Source organism: Pararge aegeria, chromosome 11 (genome assembly GCF_905163445.1).
Source record: "Pararge aegeria chromosome 11, ilParAegt1.1, whole genome shotgun sequence".
NCBI classification, from domain to species: Eukaryota; Metazoa; Arthropoda; class Insecta; order Lepidoptera; family Nymphalidae; genus Pararge; species Pararge aegeria.
Genome location: NC_053190.1, coordinates 1,864,331 through 1,886,154, shown reverse-complemented (window position 1 = coordinate 1,886,154; position 21,824 = coordinate 1,864,331). Strand labels below are relative to the sequence as shown.

General features: G+C 35.3%; 1 non-coding gene across 1 annotated transcript; it reads left to right on the top strand.

Annotated features, from left to right (window-relative positions):
- The first annotated feature begins 2,434 nt into the window (after window positions 1-2,434).
- On the top strand, window positions 2,435-2,506 carry Trnap-ugg. The gene has a single exon. It is a non-coding gene; the product is annotated as a tRNA-Pro (tRNA).
- The last annotated feature ends 19,318 nt before the right edge of the window (window positions 2,507-21,824 follow it).

Here is a 21,824-nt window from a genome sequence, read left to right as displayed (position 1 = left end):
AAACATAGAAGTCGGCAGGGAGTTCCAAACCCCAGCCATATAAGATATGAAAGCTGCAAATCGCTTCTTGACCTGCACAAAGCGATTTGGGATATTGACAACAAACCATACTGGTTAGATATATTCCTTGAACAGATCAAACCAAAGACACGTACAAAGGAAAAGGAAAGTTTGCAATATTTTAGAAACCATTACAGGAATATCAAAAGAAAAACTTTGAATAAGTTCAGTGGTCAGTGGTGTAGAACAAAACCGATTTTACCGAAAATATGCTTAGCGTTTCCGTGAACTATTTCAGTCCATAACATTGTGTGGAAGTGGTCTAGGAGTTGCAGCGTAGTTTTTTTATTTTTGTTTTATTTTACTACAAGTTAGGCCTTGACCGCAATCTTACCTGGTGGTAAGTAATGATGCAGTCTGAGATGGGAGCGGGTTAACCTGTTAGGGAGTATGGTAGTCATACCCCTAATCGGCATCGCACCGGAACACTAAATCGCTTAGTGGCACGTCTTTTCGGTAGGACGGTAACTAGCCACGGCCAAAGCCTCCCAACAACGGATTTAACAGCAAAGCTATATAAAAATGGCGCCATTATACCCGCATTATCATTTGCTTTAAAGTATCGTTTTCTTTTTGTATTTCTTGTCACTAGTTTTTTTTTTTACATATTTATTCGTTGCACGCCAATCGCCATCGATTGGCGTGCAACGAATAAATATGTACAACGATTGTAGCACTATTATAATATTGTATCCACCAACAGCTATGTATCTAAATCTGCAAGAAATTGAAAAAAATTAAAATTTAAATTTAAATCGTCTAAGATTAAATTTATAATTATAATTTGGTTAAAAGGACTTAGTGTTTGTATTATCTTTGTTATTTATCGCATTGTGACAAAGCTTCGCCTTGTCCGCACAATTATTTTTTATATATCAGTATGCAGCTGAGACATTAAAGCTGAAAGATATCATATAGACGCTTTCGAGATGTGGTGCTGCAGGAGAATGCTGTGAACCTCGTGCACGGCACACAGGACCAACGCGACAGGAGACAGCTTAAAATTACAAGAAGGAATCGAGAATTAATGAAATTCTCGAGTACTTCGGTCACATTGCAAGAAGAGATTGAGACAATCTTGAAAAGATAGTAGTCACTGGCGAAGTGGAAGGAAGGAGACCTCGAGAACGAAGCCCGATCAGTTGGTTGCGACACCAAAGTGCATATTGCTTTCGAGGTTTCTAAAAGCCGAGTCAAGTGGTTATTATATACCAAAGGTTGTAAGTGGAAGTGGTCATGACCCCCAGCAGTGGGGAATACGACATAGAGAGAGAGAGTTATTTATCGCATTTTGACAATGCTGTTTAGCGGCAAAAATAAGCATGGCATACTTCCCCGGACGAACTCTGACGCAAACTGCTTCTTTATTAAGATTACTATAAAAAGCTTTACTAGTTATAGAATTACTATTGAAATAAAATATAGATATATATATGTTATAGCGTGTAACAAGTCGTAGCAGGTACAACGAAGTATACAAAAGATCACACACTCGGGCCAACAAAGGCCATAATTACAAACTAACCTTTGTCACATGCGCTTTAGACGGCGCCCACTTAAACAACTAAGCATTTCAAAATGCCGCCGGTAACAATGGCTCTGATTGTGGCAAATGGCTTGGCAACTTGGTTCCAAGAAATATTGAGCCTTCGCCTGATCACGCGAGGAGGCGAGTATACTTTAGGCATGGCTTCCATCATCATATTTATTCAAAATTCAAAATTTCTTTATTCATGTAGGCCTATCACAGGCACTTATACATATATTATGTTTACAAAATTGTAAGGGGATGTTGATAACTTCGTAAGCCAAATTAAACCTAAAGTTTCGAGGGTTCCAAACGCGCCCTGGTCTAAGAAGAGCCCACAACAAACGTAGCCGGGTAATTTTTTTATTTTTGTTATCACCATCTCACAGTTTATTTATAGTAAGCTGTGAAGATAGATCAATTCACACCCAAGCTTTTTTATCGTTTTAGGCAATTAATTCATTCTTTTAAGATCTCGTAAGTCAAACATAGAGAATTGTAATTCTATCTCATTACCGGCCCACTACGGGCTCGGGTTTCCTCTCAGAATGAGAAGGGTTTAGACCGTAGTCTACAACGCCGGCCAAGTGGGTATTGGTGGACTCCATACGTCTTTGAGAACATTGTGGAAACGTCTCAGGAATGCAGGTTTCCTCATTTTCTTCTCCTTCACCGTTAAAGCAAGTGATATTTTAATTTCTTACAACGCACATAACTTAGAAAAGTTAGAGGTGCGTGCTGGGATTTGAACTTGGCACCTCGAGCCCCTTACCACTGTGCTATCACCGCTTCTTTAAAATACCTACTTACAATGTTATATTATAAATTTTTGGAAATGTATCAATCGGCTCGTTGGTCTAGGGGTATGATTCTCGCTTTGGGTGCGAGAGGTCCCGGGTTCAAATCCCGGACGAGCCCAGTTTTTTTTTTAATATTATTGTTTGCTATTAGTAAAATTTAAATTCGTGAGTTTTATTTATTTTATTTGGGTCTTTTTTTTGTTATGTCTTCTCAAACTACACCTTATATAGTATTTTCAGTATCACTGAATAACAATTTACTGAAGAACAAATTTCATTATGACTTATGAACGTAAATATAATTATCAAGACGTTATGTCAGACTTATAATAGCGGTTAGCAGCTAGGTCACCGATGAGCGTTCTAGGACGGCGATCCACTGAATCCAAGGCAATAATGGACTTACGATCGCTCTCAAACCTTTGGTGAAAGTAACTCTTACACGGGTTGGTGCGGCAATAAAAATAAATTTTAAAAATATTACAAAATGTACTACATAGTTACATATTTTAATACTACGCATATAATTTATTTATATATCATACATATTTTTTGTACATATTACAATAATAAAATAAATCCTAAAATTTAACATACTCGTACATAAAAAATAGTTAAAGGGAAAACGTTACTTTAATTCCTATTAACAACAAAGCTTTTCAGTACTTTAGGTCCTCAATGGTAACTTGTATTTCGGGATCCCATAATGATTTGATACACAGCAAATCAAATTTTATGAACAGACAGAAGAAAGCAACCCCAAAATACACTAAAGATAAAAGTCACCGTTTCGGCAACACAGAAAGTCGTTGTACCGTAAAGCTTAACTGCTTACAGTGTAACCCTTTCCAGAAAGTTAAAACGTGCACAATGGGAACGTACAAACTTTGGGAGCGAACAGAAAGACAAACAAATTTATAGTCTCAAAGCTGAATTCTCTAATGCCGTTGACGTGCCGCTTAGTATCAGGAGGAATGCAAGCAGCTTTTGATACGTGGCTTACGATAATTTGATATCCTTTGTTCTTTATCCAAACCACGGTTGGGAAACACTACAACACTGTTAGCAAACATGAGTTGCTATTTCCCGACTCTTCTCTTTTTGAAAAACCTTTGGGTTCCAGGAACGGTTTTTCAAAAAGAGAAGAGTCGGGGAATAGCAACTCATGTTTGATAACAGTGTTGTTGTTTTTCAAACACCATATACGTCCATGAATAAAAACAGAAGAAGAAAATAATGTTGGCAATTTACATATACTAGCTAATGTCTTTTATCGAGCATTTCTTTTATCAGAAGGAATGTAAGTACCTTAAGATAATTTTATATCTTATGTTCACAAAACTTGCGTTCTTTATCCAAACATCGGGTGGAAAACATTACATTCCCTGAAACCGAAAGGTCTTTCAAAAAGGGAAGAGTCGGGGAATAGCAACTCATGTTTGTTAACAGTGTTGTTGTTTTTTTAAGACAATATCCGGCCATGAATTAAAGCAGAAGAAGAAGATAATGTCTTTTATTTATTATTTGTTAAATTAATAACTATAGTTTTTTATTGAACCCCTCTTTCTTTTATTTATAGTCTCAAAGCTGAATTCTCTAATGCCGTTGACTTGCCGCTTAGTGTCAGAAGGAATGTAAGCTTTTGATACGTGGCTTAACATTATTTTATATCTTTTCATCGCAAAATTTGCGTTCTTTATCCAAACCAAGGGTGGAAAACAAAACATTCCCTGAAACCAAAATGTTTATCAAAAAAAGAATATTTGTTAACACTGTTGTTTTTTTGTTGTTTTAGACTATCTACCTCCGTGAATAAAAGCAAGAGAAGAAGAAGTTTATGTTAGCAATGAACATAAACTAGTTTATGTATTTAATTTATTCTTTGATGTATTCAAAATTAACTAGAGTTTTATACTAAATTCCCCTCCCTCTTAAAATTTATCCGCTAAAATAAAGAAGTAATAACAATGCGAAGATAGTCTATATTATACATATGTCGAAGTTTGATACAATATGTAGCGGTTTGTCATGTGAGTGACCGAACTAGAGCTTTGAGAGCTGAGTCGATGTAAAACAAGATTGTTAAAAATGTATCAAGGATTACAAGCTAGTATTTCCAGAGCACTTAAAGTTTCGTACCGTGAAGCTTAACTACTTATACCGTAACCCTTTCCAGGAGTTAAAACCTGAACAATGGGTAGTGCGAAGTTCGGGAGCAAACGGAACGACAAATAAATTTATCGTCTCGGAGCGCGGATCTGGAAGTCGCTGACGGAGTCTTTTGTTGGTGAGAACATGGCTGCGAGTGCATCTTACAGGATTTAAAAACTTGCAAATATTACTTTCTTGTATTTACCTACCCGGCATAGAATTAAGAATAAATTTCGTGCTACCTGGTATACATAAGAATAATAGTATATCAAAGTTAAAACAGCACATCAGAATACCTCTCACTTTAAGAAGAGAAGTCACACCCACTTCGGTCTTTCTTCATTCTAATTCCGATATTCATAGACATATAACGGCTGATTGGCGCAGGGGGTAGCCACCCTGCTTTCTAAGTCCAAGACCTTGGGTTTGATTTCCACAGCGGAAAATGTTTGTGTGATGAACATGAACGTTTATCAGTTTCTGTGTGTTTATCTGTATATTATATGTAGGCAATGTTGTTTATTAAAATATTCATCAGTCATCGAAGTGCCAAAGTCAAAGAATAGATGGCAATGTGTGTATTGTCGTAGTATAAAAAAAATATCTTAGAAATATTAATACAAAGAGAGAACAGATCATCCACTAATAGCATTACTAAAATTATAAATGTGAAAGTGTGTTTGTTTGTCAATTCCTTACGCCCTAAATAAGCAAACAATTAACTAAATTTTTGGCATTAAGTTAGTTAAAATGACCAAGAGTAACATAGGCTACTCCTTTTATATACCAAGAAAACCAACGGGTCCCATGGGATTTGTAAAAAAACTGTAATAAAATGGTTCCAAAGGGTTAATATGTTTTTTATTAATAAAAAGATGGTAATTTTTTTATAGTTTACCCATAATAAATATTCTTTAGAACTTTTAATGAGTACTTTTCAATTCGAAGACAACTTGGTATTCAACGAAAATTCGCTAAAAGGGAACGAGAAGACGTCCACGTAATTGTATTACGGGATTCCGAATCTAATTTGTATATACGGGGAAATAAAAACTTTTCTTTTGAATGATACACGAGTTTCATGTTTTATGAATTTCTTTTATTCCATGATACATACATAATTGATAATTGTTGTGTACATCAAAGTAAGTAAAAATCTACAGCATGGACGTACAAAAATAATTTATTGTAATTTTTGTTGAGAAAGGTTTTCAAATAAATATTTCATTTCGCCCAGCCTTGTGTTTTCTCTTAAGCTTTTCTTAACTACATGAAATTACGTATTTCTTTCAGCCCACTTGTTGATAAGCTTATTTAAATACATTTTTTAAATTGCTAAGCGATCGATCAACTAGCACCGTGATAACAAGAATTCTGCGAGAAACCCGTCGCAAAAAAAGGGCAAGGTCCAAAAATTGGTATTTGATTTTTTATATGTATTTTGAAATGTATGTGCTACACCTAAAGTCTGTTCTCCTTTTTTCTGTTCCTAATTCTAAGGTTGCCTGGCTGAGATTTCGATTTAGCGATAAGGCCGCCTTTTGTATCCTACTAATTTCTTCGTGTTTTTTTCTTTTCAGTACACTACTGGTTAGCCTTTGGCTGCAATCTCACCTGGTGGTAGGTGATGATGCAGTCTTAGATGGTGTCGGGCTAACCTGTTAGGGAGTATGGTGTACATACCCCCTAATCGTTTGTTTCTTTCTTTTTCTTATATTCTTGATGTGGTTTACAAATAAAGAGTTATAATAATAATAATAATAAAGAAGTAAGTTTAAGTTATTTTTTTATCATTATTTTAATTTGTGGAAGTTTTTTTTTTTTTTATAATTTTTTAATAGAGTTTCTTAATTTATTTTTAAGCATTGTTAATAATTAAAAAAAAAAAAAGAAAAATAATAAATGATAGAAATAATATCAATAATATTATAATAATAATATTATATGGTCAGTATAAACATAAATAGTCAGTGTAATAAGGTAAAATTTGGAACCCTCGTAGTATTCGTTTAAAGTTTTCGAATGTGGTTATCGCCATCATCTCACTACCGTGTAATACTCATGTAATGTACGCATCAAAAGTGACACCGTTGGGCGTACTTGAATAACGATATTTTTGACTTTGACTTTGAATAAGCTATTTTACATTAGGCTACAACACTGAGTAGTCAAGTAAATTTAGAGTCTTAGTAATTTTAAAATCTTATTTCCGAGTTTAAAATACCTATTGGATAGTACCTGATTATAGAGACCAAATCCTTTTAAAAGTGTGCATATTGCATAAACATTTCGCCGACAGCCAGACTTTCAGGCTAATGGACTAAGCTACTCTTAAGTTTTAACGATCTTTACTTAGCCATGTTCCCGTGCAGAATGCCTCGCAAATGGTTCCTACTAAAACACAGTTTCGGGATGTAAGAATGAAAAATTATGCGAAACACGCTGCGTTTTCTTGGACACGGCGTTATAAATTTTATAATCACCAGTGAGATATTCTTTAAAGGAAAAGTTGTAAGCCTCTTTTTCTGGATAAGTTTCTATAGAATAACTGTTTCTCTACCGTATTAAAACATTTTCCCAACTGTTGTACATTTTTGAAAGCAGTGGGTTCTGATTTGGTGCGTAACATTTTTTTCATGTGTATAAAAGATATTTATCTTTTATGGGGAAATTCATAATTTTTGGTGGTTCCTCTCTGCTCTGGAATACATTGAATCCTTTTTAAAATTCGTTATTTTTGGAGTTTTTTAACTAACGGTATGAAGTAATGAAAATGTATGTTTTTTTTTTAATTACAATGATGGCAATTTTACCTGGTGGCAAGTGATGATGCAGTCTAAAATAGTACTTTTAACTCATACAACTAATCGGCTTCTACGCAATGCCGTACCGTAACGCTTAATCGCTTAGCGGCACGTCTTTGTCGGTGAGGTGGTAACTAGGGACGGCCAAAGCCTCCCACCAGACCCGAGTAGAGAAAATTGGGAAGTAATAAATTCCTGAATTGCCCCTGCTAGAAATCGAAGCCGGGGACTCCCATTTAAAACCATAGCGCTTAACGCTGCGCTAGGGAGATAAAAATGCATAAGGCATAAATATGACATTATATTGGTCTGGATTACCTTTCACTTTGTCTGTACATAGTAATCTGCAAATGAAACTTACCTGAAACAAACACAAAAAAGTTAAGATCTATTTGTCAATATATCCATGTTTTTATTTTATTTATAATTATAATATATTTTATTACATCAACTTAATTCTATTATATTTGGTAAATTACGAGTATGTTACATTTGGTTAACTCCGTTATATTTGGTTAACTCTGTTACCAAGCGGTGATAGGCTAGTGGTAAATGCTTCAGCCTGCCTTTCGGGGTAAGCGGGAGTTATGTGCGTTTCTAGTGTTACTAGCTCGTGCAGTCTTTCATCATAATCATATCAACCCATTTCACAACCGTAGCCGTTATAGGCCGTAGTCCACTACGCTGGCCCAGTGCAGTTTGGTGGACTCCACACGCCTTTGGGATCATTATGGAGGTCATTCCGCCATTATGGTTTCCTCGCGATGTTTTACTTTACCGTTGAAGCAAATGATATTTTATTTGCTTGAAACGCACATAACTAAGATAATCTACGGTGCGTGCTGGGATACGAACTCGGTTCTGTGAAATCTGTACCCAAACGTATTTTTTTTTAATTGAAATTACGACTTGTTAATCGCGTGGAAAACCGCGGGGTGCATTTCCTTAAAATGACACACTTTGCTGAGGCATACTCGTATACACTCGTAGCTCATCGACGAGTTTTTCAGTTTTTCCCAAATCTCGCAGAAACCATGGATTTACTGGGAAAAAATAAGCTTATGTATTAATACAGGGTACAAACTATATCCATTCTAAATCTTATTCATTGCTGTTTTTTCATGAAAAATTAAAAGACATATATACATCCTCACAAACTTATGTTTATAATATTAGTGGGATTACCTAAGTTCTTGTACAATCGAAACTCTATACGCTAGGTAAGTTAACAAAAAGCTGCGCGTTTCTAGACTATGCTTATGAAACTGAAATTTTAATTAAGTATGCCAAATTTTGACGAGCTTTATACATTAAATATTTTTTGGCAAATTTCATGTCGGAGCGGCCAATTTTCCTTATGACGAATTTTCGTAAGCGTGTGCAATTTTCAAGCCACTTTTGTTATAACGAAGCGCGGAGCTAAGCGCACGAGACGTAATTAGTGAATCAAAATAATATGTACTCTGTAATAAAAAAGCTACGGAACCAAATTTTTTTTTTTATATTTTATTACTAGCTGTTATTCGTGGCTCTGTACACGTCTATTTCGATTGTTGAAAAACCTTTGTGAACTTTTGTTTTAACTTGATAGAAATCCCATGCCATGCCAAATAGCCAGATTTTTTTTTATGCGGACTTTCTTAAATCTTTACAACCAGATTTCAGAGAAACTCTTAGTTAGAATCTTAGCGAATGCCAGCAACCTACGAAGGAAAAAACCTTCCTTGAAGGAAAAAAACACTCGCGATTCAGTCATTCGGAGAACAGATAGTTCAGAAACCGGAGTTTGATACATTTTACCGTTTTATTATTATTTTTTTTTTTTTTTTTTTTTTTTTTAAATAAATAAATAAATATACTATTCACTATTCACTATGTAATCTGTGAAAGTCCTCAAACCCAACCCAGTCCCCCAAATCGGTCAAGAAGATCATTACAGGAGAAAAAAAACTACTAATTGTTGATTGTGTAAAAATGTTTTTACACAATCAACAATTAACAATTTATTTCATTGTTTAACAAAAATGATTTTGTTAATAAAATTTTTGAACATTTTAAAAGTAATTTATTTTAATGGACATTTTCACAGACCTGAGAAGCCCTACAAGTTGCTCTAATCCATAATTCCATCTGCAAATGCATTCTTAATTCGGGTAAATATTGGCTGAGTCTATTTGTAGAAGGCAGTCTAAGTTCCTAATAGAACTTCGCGCATGAACTACAGAAGTTACGAAACTATTTCGATGTCTTGTAGCTCATGTGGATACTAAACAAACAGTTTTGGTATCTGGGATTAAATATTTTAACTAAGCTCCAATATTATTAAGACTTTTAATGGATTTTGAAGGATTATTATTAGATAGAAGATTAAGTTTCTAAGCATGAGATCATGCTCTAGGTTCTAAGTATTTTGTAAGATTCTTTTGTCATAGTTGTAATTGACAGACCAAGCAGATGTTAAGTAGAAAATCGCCTATAACAGAGTAAACGATGGCATGCAAGGAAAACGTCCTGCAACGTGCCGTCCTGTGTCCATCAACCTGAGGCGAAATTGTGAAGCCCCATCCATGTGCCTATAATAACACTGACAACCACGCCCTTCAGACCGAAGCACAGCATAGCAATGGTGTTTTGGAGCAGAAATAAACATGGCGGTAGTACTTACCCACGCGAGCTCGGTCACAAAAAGCTCTACACAACTCTGTGTCTGTGTTTTTTTAAATTAATTATTGGACACTAAGTAATTGGCAACTATGCACCAGAGCTTATTTAGTAAGCCTACCACGCGATGTACATCCATTCACCAATTAAGCTGAACGTTGTAAAACCAGCGCAAACTACTGATCAAAAATACTAACGCAAATCCAATCCAAATCGAATCCAAATAGCTTGACCTAACAAAAACAACCTAAACAAACACAAACCGTACAAAAAACGTAGAAAACTACCTAATTTCCCACCCTAAATCACAGCGGAAAAAAGCCTCAACTATCGCTTCCGGCGACCTAAACAGCTAAAACAAATGCCCCAATTTTGCTAAGTTGCTAATTCCCGATCCGTGATTCGAAGGCGCGCCAAGCCCGTCGCGTCGTTTAAATGGACAAAAACTAGGTGTGGTGTGAAGTTAAATGCATTTTGTGGAAAGGTGACGCTGCACGCGATCGAGGCCTTTCCAAACGACTTCCAACGGTTTTGGACAGTTACTTTTACAAGTGGGTGTTGTAACTTATCGGATTAATGTCATTTTTGATAACTATATACTTTGTTGTAATTAGTCTAGTGGTTAGTAAGTTTTATTACGGATCACGAAGTTTTCCGTGACCCAGTCACCTGGCAACTAGTTGGGACAACGTGGGGTTTAAATAAATAAATAAATAAATAAATATACTACGACAGTACACACATCGCCATCTAGCCCCAAAGTAAGCGTAGCTTGTGTTATGGGTACTGCTGATGAATATTTTGTTATGAATATAATACACATAAATACTTGTAATATACAGATAAACACCCAGACACTGAAAAACATTCATGTCCATCAGACAAACATTTTCCAGTTGTGGGAATCGAACCCACGACCTTGGACTCAGAAAGCAGGGTCGCTGCCCACTGCGCCACTCGGCCGTCAAAGTAAGAGGTAAGGGTAAGAGTTTTGGGTAAGAGTCCGGAATAACCACTGCATCTCCCCCTGCTGTGGTTACATGCGGATTTCCCAACGGAAAAAAAAAGATATATTATTATACTTTACATAATATAAAAATAAATAAATGCGAACTATAAAGAAATGAACATTTAATAATTGTCCTTGTCTGCTACGGATCAGATTTATCATCATCTTCAGCTTATAAACGTTCCACAAATCGAGTGATGAGCCCTCTACTTTATGTGAGATGGTTTAAGTGATTCATCCACCATGCTACATCACATAAGATTGGTGGGCTTTAACTATTATTATCATATTTTTTCCGAAATTTTCTCAATCCAGCCTGGTCGTGATCCGTGTTTGATCATGCTTACTAGTGGTAAGCATGATCAAACACCGAGGTAACATGATCAACGAGGCAGTAGACGTATGGTTAATTTAAATAAAAAAATAAAAAAACAAAATTCATTCATTTATCTTAAGTACTTTATTGTATTTAATAACACAATTGAAATTACCATACATCAGTGTACGTAAAAACTATTACAATTTTTAAAATTATCGTTTTTTTGTAAAAGACGGTGCACAATCATATTTGAAGATTTAATTTATGTACAATTTTCTTTAATAAAAGTTATAAGTAATGATAATTACAAACTAAAATTAATATTTACAAATAATATAAACCGTCTAACTGTTCACTTATGGGCATGGCACCCAAAATGCTGGCGCTATTGCCCCTTTGAATTGCTAGACTTAGGCGCTGGGCTAAACAAGCGCCAGATTTATTTAGCCTATCGGCTAAGTATTATTTTCCAATACAAAACACATCCCATGCATCGTCGGTTTGTTCTAAAACTATATTTCACACAGTTTCACTCCTTTCAAATGATATGCAAACGGTATTAGCGTATTAATCAGCATTGACTATTGACACTCATTTGCCGTTCATGCAATCTACTTTAGCACTTATGATAATGGGTTTTAGTGCATTTTACTGTAATTGTTTTATCATAATGAAACTATATTGATACACGCCGTGCATTTTAGGCTTCCGAGTCACGCTCTAATGACTTCAAATATTTGAGGTTCCATGCAAAATTTTCTGTCAAAACAATTATTGGATAGAAGCAGGCGTTACTTTGCGGAGATACATGATATTTTATGAAAAATAAGCTTAATTTGCTATACTTCGCGAAAAGCAGGATACACCAAACAGATAATCGGCAATGTACCCTCTACGCACCTTCCGCTCCGAAACCGGAGCATCCTCACGAGATGTTGACTTTACAATGAATAATTGTTTAGTGAATAATTCGACAAATTTATTGTCTTTTATACCATTCTTACCGCCACCTTATCTATCTAAGCCCCTCAAACCTCATAAGTGCCTCTAAATGTGTTCAATGGAGGTGATGTTGATATCAACATTGCCGAGGATCTGTTTGGTGTGGATTGAAGAAGTTATACTTTAATCATTACACCATACAGGTTCTCTTGCTTTTCGCGGAGTATCGCAAATTAAGATTAATTTTCAGAGACTATTTTGACAGTAATAATTATTGATGGACCCAGCAGATAGCCTTCCTGATAGTTAGGTAAAACCATCGCCTGTAAACAGATAGACACTTTACAGGGCATGCAAGTTGCCGCCCTGTGTACATCAACTGAGGCGTAGGTGTTAAGCCTCTTATGTTATGTTCTTGTACGTACACACTTTAGACAGGAACACAGCATGTCTTGGTATTCTCAATCGACGTAGCGTGCAAGCGATATCGAAATTACGGTGCACGGAAGTGATGACATCTTGCAAGAAGAACAAGAAAAAGAAATAAAATTCTTTATTGCACATACAAATATAAAACCAGAACCGATAATATACAAATGCACAAAGGCGGCCTTATCGCTTGAAGCGATCTCCTCCAGACAACCTTTGGTTGAAGAAACATATTAGAGAAAACGGGATAGTGCAATACTTAAATTGTGCTAATAAACATTACATATACACAACATACCAATACTACACATATATAGTAAAAACATATATTTATATATATGTATATAAATATCAATATATAAACTTAAATACATATTACTATTTAAACATACACATAAAATACATAGATATTTTGCTACATACTAGACAGGAAATAGTCTTTTAACTGCGATTTAAAGATATTTAATGATTTGGACTGTCTTATATCCCTCGGCAGCTCATTCCATAAATTAACCACCTTTACCGTAAAAGAATTGCAATTTTATTGCAATTTATATTGCAACTTTATAGTGAAAAAAAAACAGAATAGCGTTCCCCAGTTCTAGTGCTAGAAGTTGAGACTGCATTTAAGGGTTCACTTGTAGTAACCATCATCACATCACTACAACCGATTGAAGTCCACTGCTGGACATAGGTCTTTTAGGGAGTTCCAAAATCCACGGTTCTGGGCCGCTTGTTTCTACCGGCTCCCAGCGACTCGTTTGATGTCGTCCGTCCACTTCGTGGGGGGCCGACCAAGCTGCGTTTACCTGTGCGGGTTGGCATTCTAGCACTTTGGAATCCCAACGTCCATCGGTTCCCCGAGCTCCACTTGCCACTCCACGTGCCCCGCCCACTTCCAATTCAGCTTTGCAACTCACTGAGCTATGTCGGTAACTTGTAGTGGAATATAAAAATAAAAAAAACTTTACAGCTAAAACACGAAGGCACAAAAAAACTGCACACAGAGTACAATTCCAAATAAAATCACATAAAAAGTGAACATTTCTCAAAGAGAATCAGAAGCTCATCCCATTCTTTGTGCTCAGCTCGGAAACCAATTTAGAGTTGCAATATCAATAATCAATTGGTGCATCCTTGGCGCTTGTTCAAGTCTATTACGATACGTATAAGTACATTCAAACGTAGAATGGATCCACGCGATTTATGTATTCCTTATGCTAAACATAATGTTCGGGTGCATTAAGACAGTATTGTCCCCTATTTTTATGACGACAAAAATGTAGAGTTGCTTTTAAGAATTTAAATACATTGTGGATTATTTGAAGCGAAACTTTTTATTGTAGTTTTAATAATTGATGTTTACCGTACCTAATAATTGATGGTTGATTGGTATAAACAGAGAAACGCTTCGCAGGCCATGCAAGGAATATGTGCTCCAAAGTGCTGCCTTGTGCCCATTATCCTTGAGCGTACGTATTAAACCTCGCATGTCTGTGTTTAAACCAACAACGCCCTTTAGTTTGAATATCAGCTGCTTAACAGAAAGTATAAGTATGGTAGAAATACTTCCCCAGACAAGTTCTGACACGAATCTCACATAAAGCTTGATCAAAAATTGAGGTGATCAAATCCGGAATGAGGAGATTCGTAGAAGAGACAGAGTGAACGTCGTAGCTAAAAGATTTGAAGGTGAAGTGGCAGTGGACGGGACACATAGCTCGGAGAACTGATGGACGTTGGGGTCTAAAGTTTTGAAAGTGGACGGACGACATCAAATGAGTCCTAGGGAGCCGTCGCCAAAAGAGCAGCAGTGGACGACCATTGGTTGACATGCTAAGAATGAAATACAATTCGATTGGGAACATTCCTAATTATAACTTTATCTAATGATTAAACTCATAAAATTTGAAACGAGCAAAATTTGAAAAGCAAGTGAGCTGAAACCAATATTAGCAAATACGATGCTCAGCTATTTAGGTTGGCGCACCTTGTTATAGTATCGATGTCTTATGGGGAAATCGAACGTCTCTTTATTGTTCTCTACCATCTTGGCTGTTTATTATACGTGTGTGTACAGTTTCCGAAAGGAACAATATAAATCAATAGTTAATATGAATATTTAACATAATTGTTGTTGTCAATTTAATGCTTCTGACAAGTCGGCAGTACAAGTCAAACTTAATAGAATATATTTATTTGCTGGAATGTGATTCTTTTGGTATTAGTACGGATTACTAGCCCACCAACCCGCATTGGAGCGCCGTTGTGGTGTGTAGCGCAATCGAATGTCGCTATACTATGGCATAACTGCTGACTCAATAAATTATTATTTGTGTCTCTATATATGCAAGTTTTTTAAATGTATAAAACAAAACTTTTACAGTTTAATCAAAATAACAAAATATTCTAAACGCAAAAAACTCTTTTCCAAAATTTTATTTAAACAACGTTTATAAATAAAAACATGCAAATAAATTACTAGAAAATAGGCAACAAATTAAATTAAGAACTTGAAAGGTAAGTCAGAAAAAGTATATCATACTTCTATCAGCCTTATTTATACATACTGAAGCTATTTGAGTTTGGCTTTCTCATTACTTAGTCTGGTTCGGCAAACGAACATTCGCTAGAGACAACGATAACAACTGTGAGTATCATAATATATGATACATTTGGCAATACCGTATCGGGTAGTGGCAAAGTAAATAACCTTCGCAGGTAATTTGTGAATTGATTCCCGGCGCCGGTTTGGCACCGGATCAGCCGCAATCCTCCATTGTGTCCGGCGATCCGGACATTTGCATAAACGTAGATGAGAACGCTCTTAGGCTTAGTCGAGGAGTGTGAATCTAACGCTGCGGTTTATTTTCTATTCTATTTGAGTGTTCAATCATTTGATACTTGATAATTTAATGTAATGTATCGGGTTGTGGCACAGTACCTTTGCAGGTAGTTTTTTTATTGATTAACATCTCCGGATTGGGACTGGATCAGCCGCAATCCTCCATTGTGTCCGGCGATCCGGATTTTGCATAAACGTAGATGAGATTGTTCTTCGGCTTAGTCGAGGAGTGTGAATCTAACGCTGCGCTGCTGCTGCTAATCTTTATTTTCTATTCTATTTGAGTGTTAAATCATTTGTTATTTGATAATTTAATGTAATGTATCAGGTTGTGGCAAAGAAAAAGTTTTTGCAGGTAGTTTTTTAATTGATTCACAACTTGCTTGGGACTAGATCAGCTGAAATCCTCCATAGCGGCCGGAGATCCGTACATTGGCATAGACGAAGATAAGAAAGCTCTTAGGCTTAGTGGACGAGTGCGAGTCTAATGCTGCGGCTTATATTCTATTCCGTTAAAATAGTTATGAGTCGATATGTCATAATGCTACACACAAAACAATTTAAACCTTTGGTATTATTAAGCTATTTCGTTTTTAATTCAGTTCGGTTGCTGTTTACTTGTTTGGTTTAACATTCATAATTTTTATTATTGCTGATAATAAAGGTTTTATTTATTTATATACAGCCATATATACATCACATAGATACTCAGCATCTGTATCTAAGCTAAATTAAGTTTTATATTTATACAAACTTGCTATTGATATATTTTTATGTATAGCACTAAACAGTTTATATAACTTATTCAATTAATCCTTCGTATATAATTAGTGAATTGATTCTCGGCCTCAATCCACCAATGATTTATAAGTTATGAATGCTTTTAGGCTTGCTTGAAGAGTGTAATTTATAGATGTGTTTTATTTTCCATTCTTTTAATATTTGGTAGAAGTAATAATTGGATTACTTAAAATTCTAACTTTTACATGTTATGTGTGTTTTAAGTAATCAAAATATCACTTGCTTGCACTTGCACTAACAGTGAAAGAAAACATCGTGAGAAAACCTGCATGGCTGAGAGTTCTACATAATGTTCTCAAAGGTGTGTGCGGCCTTAACCCTCTTCTCATTGTGGGAGGACCCGTGCTATGTAGTGGGCCGGTAACGGGTTGATGTGATGATAATTGTGATAAATAATTGAATATAAAATTCCAACTTTAGCATAAATTATTAGTAGCATTACTTTCTATCAACGTAAATGTTGATACATAATTCTGAAAATCACTTAATATTTATCAAGTGTGTAATGTTAATTATTAATGTTCGCTGATAATTGGTGAATAATTGATTCCTGGTGCCGGTTTGGCACCGGATCAGCTGCAATTCTCTGTTGTGTCCGGTGTTCCGAACATTTGCATAAGCGTGGTTGAGAACGCTGCTAGGCTGAGTAGAGAAGTGCGAGTTAAACAACTGTACCTCATTATCTTTAAAATGTTATCCGAAGTTGGCAGGAGAATTAAAACGACGATTTTTTTTAAAATCATATCTAGCTAGATCCTGCCGAGGAGTTTGAAAATATTCGTTTACGACTTGAGGGATGTAAAGGCCGCAGAAGACCCACGAGCCGATGGATTAATGGCGATGAAGGGGTTTTAGTAGCTTGGTGTTTGAAGGATCTGCTTCTGACCTCTTATTGAGAATTTGATTGACCCCAAGGCCTAATGATGATGATAATTAAATATCCAATCCATATTAGACATTCGATTAAAATGCAATATACAATGTATACCACACCAGAACTGTGGATTTTAGGATTACAAAATAAATGAAATCCTTTTTACTTTTTTTATTCCTCTACAAAATAGCCCCTAAGTGCAATCTTGCCCGGTAAGTTATGATATAGTCTAAGATAGTATGGGCTTTCTGTTAGGGGTATAACTCTAATTGGTTTGTATATATTTAAGTAATGAAATATGTATTTTATATATATATGCACCACCTAACTATTTTCTGTAACGGTTTTTTATCTTCGCCATTGGTTGCCTGGAAGAAATCGCTATGAAGCGATAAGGCCGCCAAATTGTATACGTTGTTTTGTTATACTTTTCTTTTCGTTCTATGTACTTTTTGTGGTATGCAATAAAAGTATATTCATTTATTAATTCATTGGTTTCAATGCCACGCAACTCCTACCGGGGTGCCAAATTACTTAGCGGCATGTTTTTGTTGGTAGGGCAGTAGTTAGGTCACGGGTGAAGCCAGACCAGGCCAGAGATAATTTAATAATTACCAAATTTCTCCTACTGGGATCGAACTTGGGACCTCTCACTTAAAACCACAGCACGCACCACTGCGCCAGACATTATTAGTTCGATAAAATAATTAGTTAAATATGCCAAGACGACGTCAGTGAGTACCGGGTCTTAGACATATTCGGGTAACGTCGGCTGCGGTCTTGTCCTTATCTTTGGAATTAAACAAAAGGGTAAAGGCCGGTTCAACTGTTGGCAAGGTCTAGACTTCTAGGGAGACAATTGTCTTCGCTAAGTTAATTTACCCCAGTAGTACAAATAGTTAACAATAATCGGTAAACTTTACAAGAAATAACAAGTTAATGAAATTCCTCGATTATTCAGCTATATCTTTTCGTAGTTTAAGAAGCGGTGATAGCCTACAGGTGAGAATTGAGGCCTCCTATAGTTATATAGATTTTTAATTTAAGGTATATGACTTGCTTCAAAGGTGAAGGAAAACATCGTGAGGATACCTGCATGCCTGCGAGTTCACCATAGCGTTCTCTAAGATGTGTGGTGTCTTCCAATCCGTACGGGCTAAACTCTCCTCATTCTGGGAGGATACCCGTGCCCTGTTACTAGTGGGACGGTAATAGGTTGATAATTCTGGTTGATGATACTTTTGTCATATTTATCAATACCTTTTTAAATGTTAACCATATTATAGCAGGTCAGACCAGCTGTTGGTGTTGCGATGCACAGTAGGTGTAAGGCTTCCTTTTCACAGCATTTTTATTCCTCAAAAAAATGAAGTATTTTGTTTTCGCTTAAGCCATTTATTGGGAGGGAGACTGAGTTGATCCATAGTGGAAAATACAAATCCTAGACCTATCCTTAAAACAATACAAATAGCATCAAAATAAAGCCATGCATTCTGTGACGTTAAAATTCACAGCATTTATATTCAAGAACTGTCAAGTTTGTCGCAAGTTGCAGTTAAGAGTATGTTATGATTTGACTGTCATCGGAAAGAATGACAAAGTCATGGCACGAGCATATATTACCAACACGCCATCCAACCCCACGAGATTTCACACATGTAGAGTCAAATCAAATTATATTATTTTTAATGGTTTTTCCAGAGTCAGAAGTTGGATCAATTCGAAGTATTTCCTTCTATTCAATTTGTTAATTTTTTTGCTTAGAGAAAAACAATTTAAATTCCAATAATAATACGTAACTTTATACGTCGTCTGGTGGGACGCTTTCATTGTAACTGTCAAAACACTAAAAGATAGGCGCATTACCATCTAAGACAGCATTTACTACCAGGTAAGATTGAAGCTAAAGCAGGGTATTTAAAAAAATGTTTACTGTGGGAAACACTACAATTAGTTATTTATCAACAACAAACAGACTTTTAAATACCATAATATCATAACTTTTTTATTCTTATCTATTAATTAGTGTGCTTAAAATTTATCATAATATAATAATCATCTAAAAAATATAGAAACATACTGAAAATACTCTCGCGTTATTTTCAATACCATCCTCGATATATACCAGTTCGCAGAATCGCAGAATCTAGTTTATGCGCGAAGTTTCTCGGAATATCTTCACAAAACTAATTCATATGCTAAATAAAAATATTCCCCGTGTCTCTGAGAGTCTAGCTCAGCGTTCATAAAACGATAAATAAACATCGTAACCGCGAGATAGACAAACTTTCAACAGACGTACCGATCTGGTTGGCTGCGACAGGCTCTGATTAAGTTATAAGATATTATAATAACTAGACAAGAAACCCTTAAATTACATTTTGATTTAATTATAGTTAAATAATAAATTAATGACTTTTTTAATGACAAAGATACGCAGAAATAAATGGTTTCAGTTTCATCTGCGTAAGGTCAAGGTTTTAAAAATACTGTCACACATTTAAAAATTATGCTGTTGAGTTACTCTTCTGCCTTTTCCAACAAGAAATTGATACCAAACCGGCGACAGATTCTCAATAAAAGTATTTTATAAATCACTAAATACTTTTAAGGTAGGTTCCTTTGGAATAAAGAATATTTGTTTTTATTCAATTAAAGAAAAAAACAAAAGAATCATAAGGTATAGTATATCTAAGACAATAGATTCTAACTAGTTTTTGTACGATTTTGGTCTTCTAAATACCTATTAGGCTTTATAATTACCAGATGGGGGTAGAATCACTCGGGCTGGTCAACCAACTTACATCTCTGTGATACATAATTAGTATAAATAACAAAAAAATAAACCTGACTTTAAAACTCACTACACTAGCCATCTTATCTAAAAATGTGAACGTAAATTCAATTAAAAGTAAGTAAGAGAGTTATCCCATAATAAATTCATAATAAATACCAATATGCCATATTGGTAAGTAATGTAAGAACTAACAAAGTTGGTACGTCTGTTAAAGTAATAAAATCGACATAAACATCGCGCTATCTTTATTGCTCTAATAGATGCTGGCTTAAGAAACTTTGCATGTGCTGATACTTTGCAAGAATGTTAGCAGCTTCGAACAGATATCGATTTTAGTGCATTATTAGCATCAACTCTATTTTACCTGCACTAAACTTTAAGCAAACTAGACAGGTAGTTTCTGAAAATCAAAGGCTACACCAAAGCGTCAACCCTATAGGTTTGACGATGGCCTTACTGCGTTCAATTTTATGTCCTGCGTGCGACCAATCACAAAACTCTAGCTGGAATAGAGTGTCTGAGATTGGTTTCAAATGAACACCACAGCGGACTCGGTTTGGGCACAATTCTATGGTCTGCGTTAAATCGTACCAATATGTACGTTAGGTGATGTATGAATTCTCAAACTGTCAAACTGCTATTGTGGCTTAACTATGATAGTCAGATATATTTCCTTGCAGATTTTTTCGTAGTTAATAACCCGTTTCTTAAAACAACTATTTAAAGGTTGTTTAGGAGAGATCGCTTTAGCAATAAAGCCGCCTTTGCACACCCAAAACTAGTTTTTTATTATTTTTTTACTTTATCTTTTGTTTCTTTAATATAGTTCAACCACGATCATATTTTTGTATTTGTCGATATTTCGACCCAGTTGCATGGATCGTGGTCACGACGGGACTGCGTATGTCCGAGCTGTCAAGTTGGAACCACGAAAATCTTAGTTTAAAATCTTTAATTTATCTATTGTATTTCGCTTTGTATTTTGTTTTTGTGTATGCAATAAAGTATTTAATAATAATAATTTATTTAATCATGTATTATATAATCATCAATGGTTTTCTAAGCGCATGATTTAATATAATGATTTGTAGGGATTATTATTCCACTGTGGGTTACAATATTGCATTTTTCTGAAGTATTTTTAATTGAATTTTACTTCATATTTTTTAGAAAATTCTGCCTAAATATATCCCCAAAAATATTAAGCTTGCAGTTTAATATTTTTGAGGATTCCTGATACTTTATTTAGAAGGATTCGTGTCTTGTAGCTTATATAAAAATTTTGCAGCATATAGATTTATCTGGTTGTCACAGATAAAGCAAATTAAGCTTAATTTTTATTTTATATCACTACTTTCCGCAATTTAACACCTGCTTCTATCCATCCAAAAAATCTTACAAAAGAAAACTATAAAAGCCATTGACAAGAATAAAGGTGACAACAAATAGTCGCGTAAGCGGTTTTGTATTGCACACGTTTCCCTTTATGAGTCTCGGAGAACGTCGTCGGGAATCCGACTGTAAATTGCTTTAGCGGTAGGCACTCTGGCTGTGACGTTGACGTCATATTACTTCTTTGTTATATGTTTTTAACCAAAAACAACAAAAGGTGGAGATTCTCAGTTCACCACGTAGTTTTTACGTGTACGCTAAAATTTTGAAGTTAGGCGTGGATTTGATAAACTATTGCATGAGAGGAAATTTCAAATGCACGTCACTTTAAACCCGTTACATGTCGGGTAAGAAAAATTTAATGTAGAGAAGAAAAAAGAGATCTATACTCATATCTAGCTAGCGACTCACA